Below are 16,826 nucleotides of genomic sequence, written 5' to 3'. Positions count from 1 at the left end.
CAGCCAGCAATTTCACAAATGAATCTGTTTAATCAAGGTACTAAGGTGAAGAAGGTACTTACAGAGCTTGGCAGAAGTGGAGACTGACTTGTCACAGCTGTGTTATTCTTAAATTGATAAGAGCAGAGTAACTTGGGTCAAGGAGGAAAATCATTGAACAATAAGTCACTGAAGTGCTTTGGTGAATCAGGTTTTAAGTGTGTACTCAGACACAGTGGAAATTGTCCATCAACTGAAGTTTGGGCAGAATGAAAAACTTTTCAAAGTTTGTCACATTCTTAACTGATATCCTGAAGGGTTATTTTCTGATGCAGTGTTTAAGGCTGCAAGTCTGCAAGTTGCCATGCTCCCTACACTCCCACTAAATATCCTTTACCAATGTCTAAAGCATTCAGGGTTAGGTTTTTTCCCTCAACAAAGGTTATCTGGCAACATTACTAATATTTTTCCTCCCTCAATAGTGTAGTTGCCAGTGCTGTTGCAAAATCATAATTTTCCTTCTTAAGACCTGTGTGCAGTCAGTCTTCTGAACGTTCTGAAGACAGGAAAGCCCCCTCTCCCCATACCTGCCTGGCATTAGCACTCCAGAGTGCACACAGCCATGGGCTCTGAGGCACTGCATCTGCACCCTGACACTGCTCCACTAAGCCTCCTAAGCCCCCTCCCATCCCCTTGTGCAGCCTGGCAGGGGACACAGTACAAACTGATAGCACAGTACCAATAGTACTCCATTCCACGGAGATGATTTCACATTTAACTGGATGCATATGCAAGACTGCCTCCCTATGTGAAACCAAAAAATCTTGGCTAGAACTAAGCCAGAACCTGTAAAGGGAAACCATGCTGCTCTTTGACAAATACTATCTGTCAAATGGAGCCATTCAGGGGCTGTTCCTTCCAAAAAGTCTGAAAAGCTGTTATGAAATCACTTCAGAAGTCATAGTTTCTTGCCCTATTTGTCCATGTATTTCATGTGTACAGCTCTCCCTTGCACTTTTATAACTTGCATTAACTCATTCTAACCCTGGTGATGGAGAACTTTACACTGCAGAACTAATAAGCTCAGCTTGTCTCAATAACCAAAAAAAAAATGGCTTCAAGAAAAGGATGTGATTTTCTCTGAATATAACACAGAAAACAGTAGGGAAGGATAAGGACTATTTAACTAATGGATGATAATGCAAATTACTGTGACAGTCTGTTTGCAGACTTATGGAAAAGCATTCCTTGTAATTCCTTCCCATTTGGAAGGATTTCTTTGTCAGTATGGAGTTACAAATCATCCCCCCTCCTTTTATTTCTTTTTCTCAAATGGAAGATTTCAGTACTGGATACAGTTTTGTAGCAGGTCGCCAATGCAGCAAATTGAAAACCTGCAGAATTAAGAGTATGATTAATCCAAGTCATCCTGCATATCAGATGTGTGCATCTTTTTAACCCATGAAATTTTGTAACACACTTATGTCACCAGTGCTTAATCTCCCACTGCTGTTGTGCCTCTGGGAAGCCATACTGGCCTTATGCTTCATACCAAAATCTTGGTATGACTGATAGCTACAGACCAGATAACCTAGAGGGAAATAAACTCCAGAATAACTCACTGGTAGAAGACAACAGCTGTTTATGATGGCTCTCATTGCCCCCCTGCAGTACAGGATGGAGATGAGTTTGCAGAGAGACTCTAAATCAAGCTGGGTGCTGTCTGCTGTGGTCCTAATTGTCCACCTTTCCCTGGTGGTCAGTGGTGAAGGTTGCTCATTTGTCATTCTGCCAGGCCAGCTCCCCTTTTTCATGCATTATTCCAGGATGTGTATCACATTCCTCCCCCAAACTTTACAGAATTTAGAAAATACTGAGTTACCCATAACTGTCCATTACCACTACCATGTCAAAAAGCAAAGACTTCTGAGTACTTTTTAAATCACTCAGTTGCAGCAGGATTGAAGACAGAGAGTGCTTCTTTTACACTGAACTGAGCAGCCACCCTCAAATAAATGGTGCCATACACAGAGCTCCAGTCTGGCTGACATCTGGTGCCACTAGCCATCCTTTGGGCAGCAGTGTGGCTTGGCCAGGACCACACTGGACTAGAGCCAAGGGCAGAGCAGTCCCTACATCTCTGCAGGGCACCATGGCATGTTCACTGATTTCTGTGCTTATGGTGAGGGTGGTTGCACAACAGACAACATGAAGAATGCAAACACACATTTACCTACAGGTATACAATATGTGTCTCAAAGGAAAGAAATGGCATCCTCCTGTTAAGGAAGAACAGTAAGTGCTGAAAAGACAAACCACTTCACTGCTAACTCAGAACAGCCCTTTAAACAAATAAAATCTACCTTCTTCATTAATGTCTTAATTGTTGTACAAGAATTTGTCTTATTTTTGCATTATTTCCCTGCAAAAGTCATCTGTCCTTACTTGTTTGCTGCTTATTGCTACAGATGATAAACTAATACCTGATTTACATATAGATTAGATATTACCTTGGAGCTTATTCACCCCTTTATGAGGAAAAGCAGCAGAACACCGTATGGACATACAGGTTCCATTAAGACTGTTTGGAGATTCAGTTTTGCTTGGTCAGTATCACAAACTGGACTTTGGAAAAGTGATGTTTTCATATCTGCTCAGGTACAAAGTACTATTCCAGATACCAGCCAACAGTTGTTAGTACTTTAGAGTTTAAAAATGATGAGGCTTGCTGTGGTTAACCAAAATAACTCCATTTGTTCCTAATCAATGCCTCATGAGTTTCAGCTGTATTATGAAACTTTCCTTCTGCCAATCTCAGACGTACAATGTGCTTTCAGATCTGGCACCATGAAAATAGCCCACCCTGCCTCCCTCCTTCTCTCCCTCAGCCATGCCTTCCAACATTAAATTCTAAAAAATTCCTTTTCCATTAGTTTCCTAAGGAAATTATTAATTTTTCTGTATTGATTTACAGACATCTTCATATCTTCTGCCATACATTGTTTAATTCTTACAGAAAAATTACCTATCTTTTATCAGCTCTGACTGTTTGTTCTCAGTTTAACAAGAATAATAAAGGGAACATTTGCTGAGAATGAGAGAGGAATATAGTGTTCCTAAGACTACTAATTTTCTTTATGCTCCACATATTATTGGAAATGTGTAATCAGCTGAAATATGTCCTCCCTGATGTTTTTTTCAGTCTTTTCTTAGAAGAAAATGATGCATATTTTCCCCTTCTGAAGAATGTTGCAAGCAGAGCATGAACTGTCTTTCTGAATGCATTTCAGGTTGTCAGTGTGCTGTCATACATGGCTCTGATGGAAAAGCGAGCTTGAAGCCCTCAGTGGAGCATGTGGCAACAACCTGTTTCTGACAAGAGCCAGAGCTGCCATCCCCAAGCCTCCACACCATCACTTGCTGGCTGATATTTGTGGCACTAGGAGGTTGTGCTCAGTTTCACTACACAGGTGAAGTGCATGCTGGTGGACTCCTAGCTAGCCATCATCATTCCTCTGTAAGTTTAGGTCTCGACTGCAGTAGATGGTGAAAGGAGGGTACTTGTAACCTTCACAAAGAACAAGAACACAGGCTGAAGGCATTTGCATGTCTGATTGCACAGAACTATAGCCATGGCTAAGCCTCCACAGTTCAACAATCCAATATTCATTTTATAAATTAAGGGATGTCTCCTTCACAGATAGATCAGGTATAGGAACATTGTGTTAAAAAAACTGGATGAGAAAATACATTATGTCAACTGAAGTGCTATTTTTTATTGTGTTAAAGAGGAGATAGAAAAAACAGCTTTAATGATTAGTGCATGTTCCTTGACAGGCATGCCTTTAAAGTGGGTTGTATAATTGGTCTTCCAGCATATGCAAAATCATAGGTTTAGAGCATCCTTAAACCCCAAGCCTTTGAGTAAGCCTGTAAGCTTGGAGTAGTTCACCTACAACAGCATCATTTGAAACCACTGGGATAAATCAAACAAGGAGAAAGAAGGCATAAAAAGGCACATCAGTCTCTTAAAATGACTCTGTAGAGGGTTCTCCACACTCCCAGAATGGCAGCACTGAGAGCTCACTTAGTACTAATGGGATGACTGAAGGAGGATCACTTTTCTGGGAAACAGCGGTGAGGAATGTAGCCGCATCCCTTCCCAGATCTGAACACACAGGTAGGGGAAGCAGCTGTCACTGACATTCTCTCCCCCACATCTCAATCAGCAATAACCTCCTTTCCTGGCCTGTTTTGTGCCCCATCACTGCCTACCTGGGCCTCTGAACGATGCTTCTGTGCTTGCTGCCACAAAACAAGAGGCATCACAGCAGGTTAGACAGAAAGGACATTAAACAGCTTTTATTTTAAAATAATGCTGTTGTTTGTTGTTAAGGTCCACAAACATTGCTGGAAGAAAGGTAAGTATATAATGCAGGAGACAGGATGCACAAAAGAGTGCAGTTGGCTATACCACGTTTTTCTTTCTTCACTGTAAAATAGAAGGTATAATACAAAAAATTGTACCCTGCCTTTTCAACACAGTATTGAATCTTCAAGTTGTGTCAAAAAGATGTGTCTGGTTTCATTACTAGTTTCGTTAAAAAATTACTGGTTTCATTAAAATCTTTCCACCAAATATCTTTTAAAAAATAGATATAACCCCTTCACTGCTATCCTTTCTTTATTCTGTTCAACTTCACACACCTACATGATATAATTTTTTAACACTATTCACCAAGGATCCATTGTGAGAGCAATAAGGGAAACCTGCACTGTAGAAATATCCATTTCTTGCTGCAGCAATTTTTTCTCAGTTGTCTGCTATCTTTGATTTCAAAAGAAAGGCCACCAGCTTCATTCTTAAATGGTTGCTATCATTTATGCCTAGGCACATACTTACCAAATCCAAGAAAAAGGTCAGTTGGGTCAGCAAGCAAATAACTGAGGGAGCTACTAACTCATAGCCTGTATGTGCAAGCAGTTAAGGAGTAAGGATTGTAAATAAGGAAGCTGTGATTCCACCAGAACAGCTGCTCAGCAGGGACAAAGAAAGCACTCCAATGCTGCTCACTTACAGACAGACACACTGCTGACTTGGGTTCTATAGATGCAGTGAGGTAATCCCCTGGGCAGTGACATGCAACTGTCCAGACAGCTCCCTCCCTTCCCAAAATCCTCCATTTTCCACATGGGATATTATTGCCTCCTTCATCCCAAAACCTCCAGCTCACTGTATGGTGACAACATTTCACTGCTTAGGGAGCATATTTTATAGATCAGGCAATACTGTGATTTGTTGAGAGCAATGCATCTGTAGCCTTTCCTTAAAGGGGAGAAATTATCTGTTTCCTCCTGAGTAAATTAGGTATTAGCTTGTGACACAAAAAAAACCCTCAGATTTTTAAAAGTTATGGCCTAGAATCATTATTTTATTTCCACCTATTCTTCTCTGCAACTACTAGGGTACTTGTCCTAAAGACCTTTTTTCCCCTTCAAGTGAGGGAACGAGTTACTGTAACAGCTGCAAAGCCTCTAAAAGGATGACTTTTGGTGTAACTTGTGCACTGAACTACTGCTGTCTTGGAAAATGTCTCCCTTAACGACATGCTTTGGCATCTGTTTTAATTTTAGTTGTGCTGACATAGCAGAGAGGATTTTGTTTTCCTTCAATTTTGTTTTCTCAAGGGAGTTTCCACAGAATATATATAACACTCATAACCTTCTCTTACAACACCTGTGAGATGGATAACACTAGCAGCTCCTGTATTCTTTCTATACCTCTAGTCAGGTCTATTAAGAAGACCTTTGTTTAGTCTTTGAGAAAACAAAATATTTCTTTTTTTACTGCTATCCTGAGAAATTAGTTATTTCTCTGCACCATACTGTGCTACTGCCTTCAGTCACATCACTCTAGAAAGAATCCGTGTGTTTTTCCTCTATTATGTTATTATATAAGAAGATTAAAGTTATGTGTTTCATTTAAGGTGATGTTTAGTTTCACATGTTGCTCATTCAGAGCATTTATGCCCAATTAAATACTCAGGAGGTCTTATCACTCAAAGTTCTTTCAACTGGCTTCAGAAGAGTAATGCTCATTCTTTAGAACTAGCTAAAATTAAAACCTAAGTCACTGCAAAACACATGAACTGTGAATTGCAATCTCCACGACTGGAAGTTTCCAGATGTAGAAGTGCCAAGTTCTCCTTCAGAGTTATCTGAAGGGGAAGGATGTGCATTTTCTAGCTATATAGGAACCTGAATTAAAAAGAAAGTGCAGTATAAGAATGGTACTGAGTAGCACTGGTACTCAGTGTCATGCCTTTGATATAAATACATAGAAGTAAATAAGCCATGCATCCAGATCTTGCCTGAATTAAGCACATAACTGATGCAACTACAGAATGACAGTGTGACCTCAGATGGCATTTTGTCCACATAAAACAGTATTTCAAAACAATATCTAAGGATGAATTGATTGCATTAAATCTAATATCTTTTGAAAAACACAAAATTTCATCCTCATGTTGGGATTTTGTCTTTTCATTCTTTAAGTTAGGGTTATTACTGATCTGATCTTGGGTGAGACATACCTGGCACTGATTTGCATGTGTGGATAGCTTTTGTATCTTCTTTCAGATGTCTATCTTCCTTAGATATTTCAGGCACACCAAGGGTTGAACATGTGAGAAATATGCCATATTTTTAGCTGTCCTCCCCACTTTACTTCAAAAAATCTCAATACAAACAAAACCAGGATCTAGCCTCAAAGTAGGTAAGGACCACTCCTGGATTCCAGAGTACCTTTTCAAGAGCATTGCTTTTAAAGCCTGTTTTCTCCTGAAGGGAATGACATGCATGAAGCCAAAGGAGCTTTTCTTATGCCAAAATAGACAGGCATGTTGTACTACTCCTGTTGCAGAGAAAGATTAAGCTCATTGTAGCCAAAGCAGAGGTTTGAGAAACCTAGAAACTGAGCATGCACTATTTAGGGTATAACTAACATCAAAGTGCCTTAAACCCAATATAAATGTAATTAAAATTGTAACCAATAGAAGATTATAAGCTTCTTACATACATTTTATGTATCTGAGTAATGTGACCACCCTCAGGGGAAACAAGTATGCATACAGCAATACACAGGAAGTATCCATTCGAGAAAAAAATTGATAAATACAAAGATAGATGCAATAGAGATAAATACAAAAGGTTGCAGAGGTCAGGATATCTTGATGCATGCAAATGAAGAGTGACTGACCAGAACCCAGGTAAGCAGCAAGAGAAGTAGATGATATCCCTCTTTCAGGAGGCAGGCAAAGAGCGTATCAACATCAGGCAGTAAGAGAAAGGACAGCAAAGGGAGAGGACAGGCCCACATATGACCAGACTTCCCCTATGGAACAGCTATCTAGCCTTACCACCTCCACCTCCATAACCAAGACTGCCAAGCCATCAGACTTCATGGCATCAGTGCCATGGAATCACATACACAGCAGTGATTTGAGATACCTATGCTAAGGAAAAATGATTTTACATATGTAATGAAGATGACTAATCTTGTTTAAGCATTAACCATCAGCACAAAATGAGTTGTTAATAAATGTATTTAATAAAGGCTTTTGAATTTTAAATTGTCTTGCTTTATCAGTCTGCTAAAAATTCCAATCGTAATGATCTCTAATTCCTGACATGTAAACACATATTTAGTTGCAAGATTACACTCTTTTACCTTTAATGATCACAAAGTAAGAATATGAACAATTTTATTTTTTTTTTTACATGCTAAGGTACTCCAATTAAATTTAACTCATCATTGCTGTGAGTGTAGTGTTCCTGAATCCTATCAGAACATGTGCCTCTTACTCAGTGAAAATTGTTGAGTAGAGGTAATTCTTATAGCAGCATAAGCATTTTAATGACCAGAAAGTGGAGAGTTGGCCAAGGCTTATGACATTACCACTGCAGTAACCAAACGTACAAATTTTCAGTGTAATCAGACTGCTGTCATCTTGTTTGCAGGACATGTCCTTCTCTGGTGTAGGTGGCCAAGCACCATGGCAGTCCAGCAGAGGTACTGATCCCATCCATGAAAGTTAATGGTTTGCAATTTGGTCACCTCTCAAACACTTGTGGGCAAAATGTGCTCACTGAAAATCCTAGCAACTAATTTTTTGTCTGCCCTTTCTGAAGTGTCGCTGCTTACATATCCCGTATGGAATCTTTTGCAGCTGTCAACATAAGCTCTATTGTTAAGCAGCTCTTATTTTGTAAAAGCACACTCTTTGGCATATTAGGAAATGTACACATCTCAATCCTTCAATAACTAGAATTTCAACTCCTCTTCCCATTCCACTGTGATTTGTCTGAAGACGTTTTTCTTTTAACTTCTGGTCATAAACTTCAAACAAAAATTGTAGTGACTGATTACAGGAGCCCTGTGTTTAATCAATAGAACTGCCCATTAGCCCTAAGCATTTGACTTGCATATTCTTTAGTCAGATGCCACATCTTTTCCAGTATGACACCAGAAGTATATAATCCTGCTAGTCTACATCGAATGCCATTGTTATTACAGCTGTGGGCTGTAGCTGAAAGCCTTGTCTGCCTGAATGTGGGGCTTACCATTTCTGTGTGCTTACCTGAAAAATCGCTCAAGCATGCCTCTAACACTGCATACAATTAATGGCTTTTGTAATTTTCATTTTAAAAAATCTAAAAATTAAAATTATACTCCACTTGGTATTACGAATTTGACAAAATCTTACAATACTTAATAATGCACTCAAGGGTCAGTTAAAAGTACACCTGTGGATTGGTAGGCTGAAATAGAATGATGTTATAGAAGATCCCAAAATAAAGTTTTTGTGAAGTGGAGATAAGAACCAGTCATGCAATAGTAGGCAAAAGAGCGGTTGTTTGAATTTATAAGCTGATTACACTGCTTCCTTGCTTAGACTAAAGGGCTGTGGTTATTGCATTTCAAACTCTGCTGATAGGCAGTAAATTTTCAATTCCTGTAATTGCATATGTTCCATTAGGAATTCACTTAGCATCTCTGATCATGTATAGATCATAATTTCTGTGAGACTTGATAGATGTTTGTGGATCTAGAACTTATGACTTTGAGAGACACTTGACGTTCTGTCTGGTCCTTGGTCCCATTGGGAGTTAGGGACTGACTAAGATTCCTGACTGCTGTCTTGTTAAAGCCTCCTCTGATTTTTTGACAATCCTGAGTCTTGTACCATATAAGAGAAAGCCTAGGCAATAACACTGCATCATTTAAATCCCTGAGGATTCACATACGTGAATTTCATTCGTATCTCACTGCATGCCAGGGTAGGCAACTGAGACCTCCTGGGTCTCAGTTCATTTTTCATTTTGCAGATTTACCATACCACTCCCCCATATAAGAAGTACTTCTCTTTGTATATAACTCCTTTAAGAACATCCTTCAAACAAGCTTTCCGTGAAAGGCAAAATAACATCATAACTTCTAATAGCATCATTACAAATTTTCCTTATAAAGTTAGCAGGGGTTGGGGCAGGAGGTTGCATCATAATCATCCTTAAATTCCTTATGTTTGAGGCTGCAGGCATTGCAGACATTCTCCTGATGGAAGAGCTTTCTGTTCATAAGCAGCTTTCTTAGTTTCTTTGGGCATAGAATTGTTCTGTGATTGGATCACAAGACCACCACTCCATCTGCCTATTCAAGTTACGTCACATAAAAGTTCTTCCTACCAGCTGGGTGACTAAGGGTGATGCTTTTGCAGAGTGAAGTGCATTCACCTGTTAAACACAATATTTTTAAAAATTTGCACACTGACAAAATGCTCAACAGAAATATTTGGATGGGTAAATGAAAGTGGCTCATTACCACCTCTTGACTGAAACCAGACATGACCATAATTAAATCACTTCAGGGTGACATAACATTTCATGTAGCTGATCTCTTCCACAGTCTTTGGCAAAGCTTAACAACTACCAAATGTAGATAATAGCATGGTGTGGCTTCCTCATTTGTGCCCTGCACCTTTAGCATTGTTAAAATTTTTATACCATTTAATCCATCAGCAGGAAAGCTTAACTGGCTTTTACATGTGTTTTGTACAAGTTGGTTTTCTCAGACACCCTCATCAAGATTGGATTCATGCTTTAGATGAAAATACCATGAAAACGCTCATTAGTTAAAACTTTCAGAGCAAGGGTTGTCAGAGTGATCTTTAGAATTATAGCACACAAAAGTCATTTGATATCAAGCCCTTCGAGATGTGAAACTCTCAAGATTTGAATAAAATTTTGCAATTAAATTTTTTGTAGTTATTTATAAGTAGCATAGCTGGACAGTTATGATTAAGCAATTGCACTGTGAATTTGTATTCTTGGCTAACATTTTGTTTCAAGTGAAGACACTTCCAAGATGAATGAGAGTCACAAGGAGTGAAATCAGGACTGAGCAGTAACTGGGAGAAAGGTAAGTCCAGCAGACCCTGACCAACAACTCAAAATGGACCACAGACTTAAATGGAGGGAAGAACTACACCTGAGGACTAATTAGCATGAGAAGTGAGAAATATAATGAGCAAACAGGGAGTTGAGTACAGTAACTGATGAAAAAACAGTGGAAACTGTGAGCAATGAATACTGATGCCTTTGTTAAAATGTATAAATAGTGTAAAGCTTAGATAATCAGGGAGTCAGGCTTCTGTATGGTACCACCCAGCTGCCTCCTTTGTGCACTCTAGGATAAAAAAATAGAGATACCTCAACCTGGTGTGAAAATTTGGTATTGTGAGAATTGGCAGTGGGTAATGAACCCACGTTCAGGGTTACTTCAATTTACATTTGAAGTTACAAGTGGTAATCAATGAAGTGGTGTATTCATATCATACCCAAAGTCTCCTTGTCAGACTTTAGCTGTAACACACTGGAAAACAGGCAAGAAGGACCTACCTCACTTTATTCAACAATATTCCAAATGATATTGTGTCACAGAATCTTTTGAACACACTATAATAACTGGGTTTTTTATTCCCTCTCAGATATGTGGAAGCTAGGTAATATAATGGAGGTTTCTTAGTTTTTATTTTGGATACACATTCCGAAAGATGCTCTGGAAACTGAACTTTTATTTTCAGAAAAGGTGTAGCAACAAGCATGTCTAAACATTGTCAGAAATATCATCTCAGAGTGAAAGCATGCAGCTTGGTCACATTTTTAGGTAGTCAGCAGTGTTCCTCTAGTGGCCATGGGTGCTGGTGTTTGACATCTAGACATTGGAAAATCATGCTTTGTCACAGGCATGAAAACTTGTCCCCAGACAGGACCAAAGGAGTAGATGAGAGCAAATGGAACACTCACAGCCTTTTTGCTGATAGCCCTGAAGGTCAGCAGTACCACACCTACTCCATCAGAGATTGGAAATTTCTGCTCATCAAATTACATAAAGGGGATATCAAATTACATAAAGGGGATATCAAATTAAACCACTGTCTTTCTTCTGAACGACCTTCTTGTCACAGACATTTCAAGCACATGGGAGCTGCTAAAATGCAACTTCATATAAAGACATCAGTGTGTGCCAAGTCTTTGGCTCACATATGAGCTTCTGTGGCAGGGGGGCTAGTTCTCTGAAGTAATTTCTTATGTATAAAAATACCCATGGCATCTGAACAGCAAATTACAAGGACAGATTTAAACAATTGACAGTGGAAATATTACTGAATGTATCTTTGACCAATGAGTATCTTCACTTCTGCAAATTCAAAAAAGGCACTAAAATTAAAAAGTGTCTCTTAATTGTAAGGGAATTTGAATGGCAAGGAAGGATGGAAGTGCTCTAGGGCTTGCTAGTGAAAAAAAGAGTCTAAAAGGATGGTGCTTTTTCCTTCCCTAGGTGAAAAGCACACTGCAACCAAGAGGTCACAATATACTGTTCCCTGTTTCTTTAGCTGCACTGTGGCACAAAAGAGAGTGCATTGAAATTGAAAATCTTTAAAAAATTAAATTAGAAATAAAATCTTTAATGTCAGCTAGCAACTGCATGGTGGGTTGACTGTGGCTGGACACCAAGTACCCACCAAAGCTGCTCTATCACTTCCCTCCTCAACTGGACTGAGGATAGAAAATAAACAAAAGGATTGTTGGTCAAGCTAAGGACACGGAGAGATTACTGACCAGTTAGTGTTACAGGCAAAACAGACAATTTGGGGCAACTAATTGAGCTTGTTACTAATGAGATCAGAGTAAGGTAATGAGAAGTAAAAGCAAATCCTAGTGGCATTTCCCCCAGCTCTCCCTTCTACACTTCATTCCCCTTTTTTCTCTACTTCCTGCTCACCAGCAGCAAAGAGAGATGGGGAACAGGAGCTGCAGCCAGTCCATCACGTTGTCTGCGCCACTAGTTCTTCCTCAGGGAGAGGTCTCCTCACACTGCTGCCTGCTCCAGCATAGGGTCCCTCCCATGGGAGTGAAAACTGCACCAACTTGCCCAGTGTGAGACCTTCCCACAGGCTGCAGCTCTTCATGAACTGCTCTCTCAAGGATGCCTTCTATGGGTGCAGTCCCTCAGGAAGACTGCTGCAGCCTGGATCCCCATGGGTTCACAAGTCCTGCCAGCAAACCTGCTCCAGTGCGAGCTCCTCCGTCCACGGGGCCACAGGTCCTGCCAGGAGCCTGCTCCAGCATGGAGTGTCCACCAGGTCACAGTCTTCTCTGGACATCCCCCTGCTCCAGCTCTGGAGGTGCTCCACCATGGACCTCCACAGGCTGCAGGCAGATGCCTGCCCACGGTCTCCATGACGGGCTACAGAGGAATCTTCTCACAGAAGCCGCCCCCCTGTAGCCCCTGTGGCACCAAACCCTTGATGTGCAAACCCAACACAAACTGCCCTAAAGAGCTGCCACTTACCCAGCTCCCTTACACCACAGCAGCTGCTTTGAACTCATTAGTGACAGGCATGTCATATGCAAAGATTGAGCTCCTTTTGCGGGTTTTGATCTCAAATATTTATTTTAGTAAGAGATGAGCTCATTCCTTGCCACTTTTGGTATGTTTCTTGATAGACTACTGTAAAACATATGAAAAAGTGTCCTTCACAAGTATTAGAATAACATGAGGATTGCAGATTCAGCGCTGCAGTGTGTTAAGTTTCTTGTAAAGTGCATTATTATAACAGGACAACAAACAACACAAATCCTGTCCTGCATCAGTAGCCATGATGACTGAGAGACTCCTTGTATCTGCCTGTGAACAAGGAACAACTTTCAAGATTTCTAAATTATTTTTTAAACCAAACTTGTAATCTTACATGCCAATTTTTAATAAAAAATGGAAAATTTAATCTTTGCTTCCAATACTTGAGTTTACTCCCTCTGCCTTTAATAAATCCTGAAAAAAAAAGAACCAGTAGTGGGGTAAATATGTTGCCTTTCTCCTTCATCAAATTCAATGGTTCTTTCAGTACCTTTAGATTTTAATATTAAGAAAATAAAAATTACTCAATTTTCCCTCATTACTTCTCTGGAAAGAAGTAATTAGTAATTATTCTTCAGCACCAAGCTTTAGTTCTAATATCTCATATTTCTCTTACACATTTCTGCCCCAGCTACTTTGTCCTGGATTTTGCAAAGAAAGCAATTATTAACCTCATCAGTGAAGGTGTACAGATCTTACACTTTCCTTGAAGATTTAAGACATGTATGAGACAAATTCCTGTGGAGTTAAGTGTTGCAGAAATGACAAATTCATGTCACTAAGTGCTCTTAGTGCCATATTTCTAGCTAACCAATTTTATTCCTCCCTGGATGCATTACTATTCTTAGCTATTAATCCAAGCTACTCTCTGAGGCAAAACTCCCTCTGGAAGTTTTACAATTCTGCCAAACAGAGAGAAGAGAGTCCCTGGTTTTCAGGTGTGTTTCTCTCTTTTTGAAGAGGAAGCAATACTAGATGTTCTTTGGTGTTTCTATCTGAGTATTTTCTTATATTTCCTAAATATAAATGTTTCTTATACTTGATGGGATATCTCACTGTTATAATCTGCCTTTAAAAAAAATCAGAGCTTAGTCTGAAACTGTTGATTGTTTTTCAGCATCATCTAAAAGTACAATTGCTGTTTGCAACAAGGCAATGACACAAGGTCACATCAGTCCCCTTTCAACAGAGTACATAGCAGAGTAGATTTAAAATGCCTGATGAGAATTTATTAATCCAAGCAGATAATTAATGGCATGATACCAGAAAAATGGGCAAGAAAGCCAGCATAAGATTCTTCAGTTCAAGACTAGAAAAACTGAAGGCAGACCATAGAATAATTTGTGTTCTTTACACCTTTTAAGTGTTGGTATTTTTAACTGACATGGACGATACCTTAGATTGTTAAGATCAACAGGCAGGAGACAACCATAAACCTGAGGGTTAAATGTCCAAAATGGAGCTTCTGAATTCTCAAGCACAGGCCTGTTATTTGCTAGCTACAACCTGTCTAGGCTTTTTGTAAAACATAGAAACGCTCTGGATTAAACAGAAGTGACATTTTTCCCACAATAAATAAAGGCATGTGCCATACCATAAGGTTAACCCCTCAATTTAGAGGCAGATCATGTGTTTCTACACATATTTAGAGAAGAAAAGCAGGTTTATAAAATAGGAAAGAGGAGAAATTCCTTGAAAATGCACCCAAAAAAAGTGCCCCAAGTTGTTAGGAGACTTGGCCACTGACACTTCAAGATCAGTAACTGCAAGAACCAGAATAGAACAAAATCAATACTTTTTCCCCAGCTCTCCAGGATCAACAACAATCTTCCCAAAAGAAGAAAGAGACAAGAAAGACAAGACTGGGTGAATGTTACATTGGGAATGAGTGTGCATATGAAATTATTAAGGGCAATAATGGTGCCACCACCACCACCAGTTTTTAAAACCTCAGTACCCCAACACACACTGTATTTTTCATCACGCTCATGACAGTAATACATGAAAGTAAAGCAGAAATAAAACATCTAATAAAAATGCCTTACTAGGTTATATAGACAGAAGCATCTGTAAGACACAAACCTACCATAACCCACTCAATGTTTAATCAGTCAACCAACAATTAAAACAAATATTTGAGGAATTATATTTTTTTCAGAATCACTTAGAAAGTGATATTTAAATATAAATAAATATAATAAATTTTAAATATTTAAAAATAAATTTAAATATCTAAAACAAATATTTAAACAAAACAACAAGATAATCAAATCTGAAATATAAGGACAGAAGAAATAAATATTGAAGTCAGGATGGAATGCCACAGAAATGACTGTTACTAAGCTTTGCTTGCAGAACTTCAAAGCAGGCTCAATTAAATGAGGTGCAGAAAGATTGCAAATCTTTTCTCCAGAGAAAATAATCGTACTCATTATGAGGCGGTGTTGAATCGTACTCATATTGTTGTTCTAAGACAAAGTTGTCATTGACAACTGCAGTCAACATCCTGCACTGCCTCAAGGCAAGGTTGTCCTCTCCTACAAATCTACAAATAAAGGAAATTTTGCCACTGATCCCAGTGGAAGTAAAAGCAAATGCAGAGAATGAAAAAAGTTAGAGCAAAATAAAAACATCTCCAACAGCAATATATTTCTGCAGCCCTCATAGACACTCAAGGTTTGTATATTGTGCATTTTGTGTCATCATTTGGTTTAACTGTATAAGATGAATGAGTATCTGGAATCATTTAAGTGTCACGAAATCCTATTTACATTTCTAAACTCACACCACACACTACTCAGAAATCTTTACATGTAGCTCAGAGGGCTTGCTAAATGCATTTGATGTGATCGCTAGCCAGTTCTGTGGGTGCTTGAACAAACTTAGTCACTTTGAACTGTCTTACAACCTATGCAGCCTGCAGACACCTCATCATGTGTGGCTACAAACTCAGCTTGCACTTACCATCCTGAAAGAGATATTCTCCTTCCAGCTGACTATAATGAAGTGCTGGGCTGTATTTGGATTTTAACTACTTCCCATGTGGAAAGGCAATGTCACTTGGCTACTACCGTGATCCCAAGAAACACTCACGTCTCTTCACTGCTCAGTTCAGGTGTGCGTAGGACTGGCTCCTCGGTCACATGCAGCTCTGGGAAATTCAAGTGTTACACACAGTGATGGCAGCAAGGTGATAGAACAGGATTACTGGATGCTCAAATATGCGAGCAAGACCAGGGAACGCCAAAGGTGGCTGTTCTTCACTGCCTTGCTGTCTAGCTGAATATACAGCTATCCCTCAGTGAAGAACTGCTGCCATTTTCTGCTTACAAATAACTGCCAGACCTCTGCTTAAGGGGTAGGTGCTACATGTCCCGTGGATCTAAGAAGATTTGGATACATACTTTCAGTCTGGCTAATGAAGTGGAATATATTTCTTTGGCCTTGGAGACACAGGAAAACAGCTGTAGTAATTTTGTTTTGCTCAAGAAGAGGAACAAAGAAGTTAACGTATCTAAAGACTCCATATAAATGCTCTGCATGAAATCCAGCTGAAGAGTCTTCTGACACTCAGATGGAAAAGCAGCAGAGAGACCAGCATGCTGCTCCAACAACACATGAATTTTGGGTACCATATTTTTGTCGTAACTAAAAATCAGATTCATCAACATCTGTAAAGGTCTCAATAATGACAAAAGAATTCTAGAGATTAAAATGAGCTAGCAGGAAGACAATAAAGCCAAACAGCTTGATAGACTAGCTCAATATTTACAGCTTCATGAACTTGTGATCACCCTTCAGCATGTGCCGTTTCAGGTGCAGAACACACCAGTATCACTGAGACTCTTTTAAAGTATTTCAACCAAAG

The sequence above is a fragment of the Oenanthe melanoleuca genome, chromosome Z (genome assembly GCF_029582105.1).
Source record: "Oenanthe melanoleuca isolate GR-GAL-2019-014 chromosome Z, OMel1.0, whole genome shotgun sequence".
NCBI lineage: Eukaryota > Metazoa > Chordata > Aves > Passeriformes > Muscicapidae > Oenanthe > Oenanthe melanoleuca.
This window is presented reverse-complemented; position numbering follows the sequence as displayed.